The sequence below is a fragment of the Lipotes vexillifer genome, unplaced genomic scaffold (assembly GCF_000442215.2).
Source record: "Lipotes vexillifer unplaced genomic scaffold, Lipotes_vexillifer_v1.1 scaffold291, whole genome shotgun sequence".
NCBI classification, from domain to species: domain Eukaryota; kingdom Metazoa; phylum Chordata; class Mammalia; order Artiodactyla; family Lipotidae; genus Lipotes; species Lipotes vexillifer.
In genome coordinates this window covers 1,690,020-1,694,952 of record NW_006794559.1, presented here as the reverse complement: position 1 = coordinate 1,694,952, position 4,933 = coordinate 1,690,020, and positions in this window count along the sequence as shown.

Sequence of the window (4,933 nt, the reverse complement as noted above, 5' to 3'; positions counted from 1 at the left end):
TCCCTACACAATGAGGACGGGGGCCAGGAGTTAGGAAACTCCAATAAGGGTGCCACGTACTGACACAGTGCTACAGCTGATCTTCTAACCTTCTCATTCTATCCATGAGAAAACTTAAGCTCCAAGAGAGTAAGTACCTTCCTCAAGTTGGTAAGTTACTTTTTTTTGGTAAATGCATTTTCTTGTGTGTCGTTCATATTACTTTATAGACACAGATACCTACTTCCAGGTATCAAGAATGTGTTAAGAAACACAGCTGAAAAGCACAAAAAAGGATCAGCAAGGGTCTGTCATTACACATAGTGCACAGAATGATTAGTGTTCAAATGAGTTCTGGAGGGGAACAGGCAGCCTAGGGATCCCCTCTAGCTATGACAGGCCCAGACCCTCCTGGTAGAGGAAGCCCATGCCTGTTACTCAAGTTCATCCGTCTCACCCATCATGGGGAGTGGGGGGTTTCCATTACAAGCCCAATGTGGCTCATCCCCTTCTTCCCAGGAAAAGGAGCCTTGTGAAGATGCCCACAGAGTCATGAACACTGCAGCCCCATCAACACTCACATCTGTGCGTTTTCTCCCTACAAGCACCATCATTTCCAACAGAACGCTGTGCTCTTTCTAGTGGCTGACATTTAGTGTGTGTTTATTACGTGCCAGGCATTGTACTAAGCAGTTTATATGGGTTACTTCATCCTATCCTGTTAGGAAGATATTATGTGCATTTGCAGATGGGGAAACTGAGGCTCTGGATGGATGGATAAGTGGTGGGTAAAGCTGAGGTTCAAACCCATTCTTAACCATAAAATTGCCTTTATGAATGATGGTCTAAAATAAGGTAAATTCAAACTTTTTCAAATCTAGGGATCAATAAATGATAAATGTAAAATAATGATATCTAACACTGATAACAAGCTTATGAAATAGGTGCTATCATTACCTCTGGTTTATAGAAATGCCTTAAGTACTTCAGGCTCTTGATAAAACCACATCCAGAAGAAGGAGAAACACACATAGATACAAGCACAAGACATAAGCAAACACACATGTGTTTAGACTTGGATGAAGAAATATACTCATAGGCAGAAGCATATTGTCTTCGTCAGCTTGGGCTGCTATAGCAAAATACCACAGACTGGAGGGCTTAAACAACAGACATTTATTTCTCACGGTTCTGGAGGCTGGGAGTCCCAGATCAAGGTACTGGCAGACACGGTTCTTTGTGAGAGTTCTTTCCTGGCTGGCAGATGGCTGGCTTCTCCCTGTGTGCTCACAAGGCCTTTCCTCTGTACCTGCAGGAGGAGAGAGACAGCTCCAGAGTCTCTTCTTATAAGGGCACTAATCCCATCACAAGGGTTCTGCCCTTATGCACTAATCTAAACCCAAATACTCTGAGAGTTACCTCAGTAACCAGAGGGGGAAAAAATTCCCATTATAAACAGGTATTTGTTTTGCAGACAAAAGAGTATTTTCCTTGGAACCCCTTATTAAGACACGATTCCATGAGAGAGGTATCATTCATCCCATATTACAGATAAAGAAACCGAGAATCAGAAAGTTAAGTAATTTACTCAATTGTTTTAAACGCTTGCCAAGTTTGGGGGACTCCCTTCTATGGAACAGGAATACTTTGATTCCCTCTCTCTCTCCTAAACTTTTTTTTTTGATCTCCTAAACTTTTTATTATGGAAAAATTCAAATTACACATAAATTGGGAGAAAGTAGAAGCCTCCACGTACCCATCACCCAGCTACAACAGTCACCAGCTCATGCTATCTCTTGTTTCAACTATGATTGTTTTCAACACTCAGCGAGATGGAAATTTCTGCACAATGATAAGTAGCAACCAGACAAATGGGTAGTGTATTTTGCCTTTTATTTTCTATCTCAAAAAATTTGTTCAACAAAATCTAGGTAATATCTCTATAACTCTCCAGCCCCTTGCTGAGAGATGAATTTTTCAAATGTCTAAGCACTGGGAATTCCCTGCCATCCAGTGGTTAGGACTCTGTGCTTCCATTGCAGGGTGCATGGGTTCAATCTCTGGTTGGGGAACTAAGATCCAACATGACTTGCGGTATGGTGGCTAAAAAAAAAAAAAAAGTCTAAGCACTTCAGGGATTCTTCTTACTTGTTCTTAGGGACAGATACAGAAATGCTGCTTGTGACCCACAGCCAAGCTCTGTGGGGAGGGCAAGGTGCCAGGTTCAAAAAGGGGAAGGACTCAATTCCCTTTGATGACCTCTCTTGGGGCAGTAAAGATGGGCCATGTGACAGCCAGTCATAATTCTAAATGAGTATTTCAAGCACTTTTGGGGGACACTTCCTTATTTATTCTTTAACACAAACGTTAAACAGTAAGAAAGTAATTTTTAGACATAATTTGGTATAGGAATTTGGTGAATATTATCCAATCTCTTTTCTTACTACAATACGTATAATTTATCTTCTGAAAAAGATGTATTGCTGTGATTTAATACCAACATACAGCAGTCACAATTTGTTCATCCTATTTGTTCTTCACAAAAAGGAAAAAATCATTAGCTGTATCTAATTTATAAGCCTATAAAGGAGCATTTGTCCAAAGGTCTTCCAGACCATGAGCTTCACTCAGCAAGCAAATGACACAGATACAATTGGAAGCCAAGGCCCATCTGTCTCATCTGTGTATCATTCAGCTTTGCATAGTAACAAATGGTCCCTGTAGAGGAGGAAAAACTTTTCTTTTACCCTCTTATTTCTGTCCCTGTGGCATATGAATTAAACTGACAAAAAATAGATTAATAGGAGGAAAAAAATAGTTTACCTATATGTGTAACACAAAGGATTGCTTAGAATTTGGGGCTTATATACCATATTAATAGGTGAAATAGAGGGGATGAAATGCACGTATGGGAAAGCAAATGACTTTTTGGAAAGATGAAGAGTTTTCAGGAGAACAAACAGGAGGTAAAATATTGGTGATAATGTTTGTCTATACAAGCATGAGTGGTCTTTCCATCTCCTGCAGGACCATAAAATTCCCCTGGAAAAGGGATTTGGGGAAGGTTTTTTGTTTGTTTTTGATAAATTTATTTATTTTTATTTATTTTAGTTTTGGATGTGTTGGGTCTTCATTAATGCACATGGGCTTTCTCTAGTTGCAGCGAGCAGGGGCTAGTCTTCATGGCGGTGCGCGGGCTTCTCATTGTGGTGTCTTCTCTTGTTGCAGAGCACAGGCTCTAGGTGCGCAGGCTCAGTAGTTGTGGCACATGGGCTTAGTTGCTCCATGGCATGTGGGATCTTCCTGGACCAGGGCTCAAACCCGTGTCCCCTGCATTGGCAGGAGGGTTCTTAACCACTACGCCACCAGGGAATCCTAGAGAGCTTCCATTTGAAATAGGCGTTTGTGACTATTGCTCACAGTCCATTGGCCAAAGCAAGCCCTACAGCCAAGTTGGATGATAAAAAAAAAATTTGTTCATGTGCACAAATGTATATGTACAAAGGATGCTCAATGAACTGGAGAGCCAAATGTATGTCCATCACGGTGAGAACTGTAAAATAAGCTATAGCACTGGAATACTATGCAACAATTAAAAGATATACATACACATAAAGATATATATATACATTAAAAGGTATATATGTATATATATGTGTATATTACATAGGTATGTATGTATATATCTGTATGTATACATATGTGTGTGCATAGATATATGTATGTATGATATATATACACATACACATATATATACATATACACATTTAAAGATCATCCAAACCTTTTTTTTTTTTTTTTTTTTTTTCCCAGTACGCGGGCCTCTCACTGTTGTGGCCTCTCCCGTTGCGGAGCACAGGCTCCGGACGCGCAGGCTCAGCGGCCATGGCTCATGGGCCCAGCCGCTCCGCGGCACGTGGGATCTTCCCGGACCGGGGCACGAACTCGCGTCCCCTGCATCCGCAGGCGGATTCTCAACCACTGCGCCACCAGGGAAGCCCCATCCAAACCTTTTTAAGCACAAAAGGCAAGTCACAACATATAATATAATCAAAACGCATAACATAATACCATGGAAACTACATATAACTGTAAAAAAAGTCTTGGCAGGATGCTCATTAAATTGTCACAGTTCTTTCAGCCGCAGCACAATTTGTTGGGATCAGTGGTGACAGTAGCAGTGTAGGACTTTACTTTTTTTTTTTTTTTTTTTTGCGGTACGCGGGCCTCTCACTGTTGTGGCCTCTCCCGTTGCAGAGCACAGGCTCCAGACGCACAGGCCCAGCGGCCATGGCTCACGGGCCCAGCTGCTCTGCGGCATGTGTGATCTTCCTGGACCAGGGCACGAACCCGTGTCCCCTGCATCGGCAGGCAGACTCTCAACCACTGTGCCACCAGGGAAGCCCAGGAATTTACTTTTTACTCTAAACACTTTTGGGTTGTTTGAATCTTTTATGAATAGAATATATTCCTGTATTGTTTAGCATAATTAAACAAATTAAAATGCCTACAATTAAAATAAAATAATACCAATTTATTTTATAATATTCATAAAATTCAGAGAAGTAAAAAAGATCATAAAAATCACCACTAGGGTCGTTTGAAAATGACTCTAAAGGCAAACTCATTTGAAAGATTGGTCATATACAGGATTCTCTTGTTCTGCTAAGCTTCATTCTGAAAATCAGATACCCATAAGATAATATTTTGTGAAACCCACCTCCAGATAGCTTTAATCAGTTAACTTAATTTTGCTGGCAGCTAATGAAGTCCCATCTCAAAACACTTCTAGTAACCACAGCTGATTGTAAAAGTACTGAGGGAACATTGTGATAGAAAGCTGAGCTGAGAGATGTCTAACACACGAGAAATTTCTCGACTGGTATTTAAAAGAGAGTTTGACTAAAACTGATGACTGTATAGCCTGATTCAACCAATGACGTGCAGCATTCCT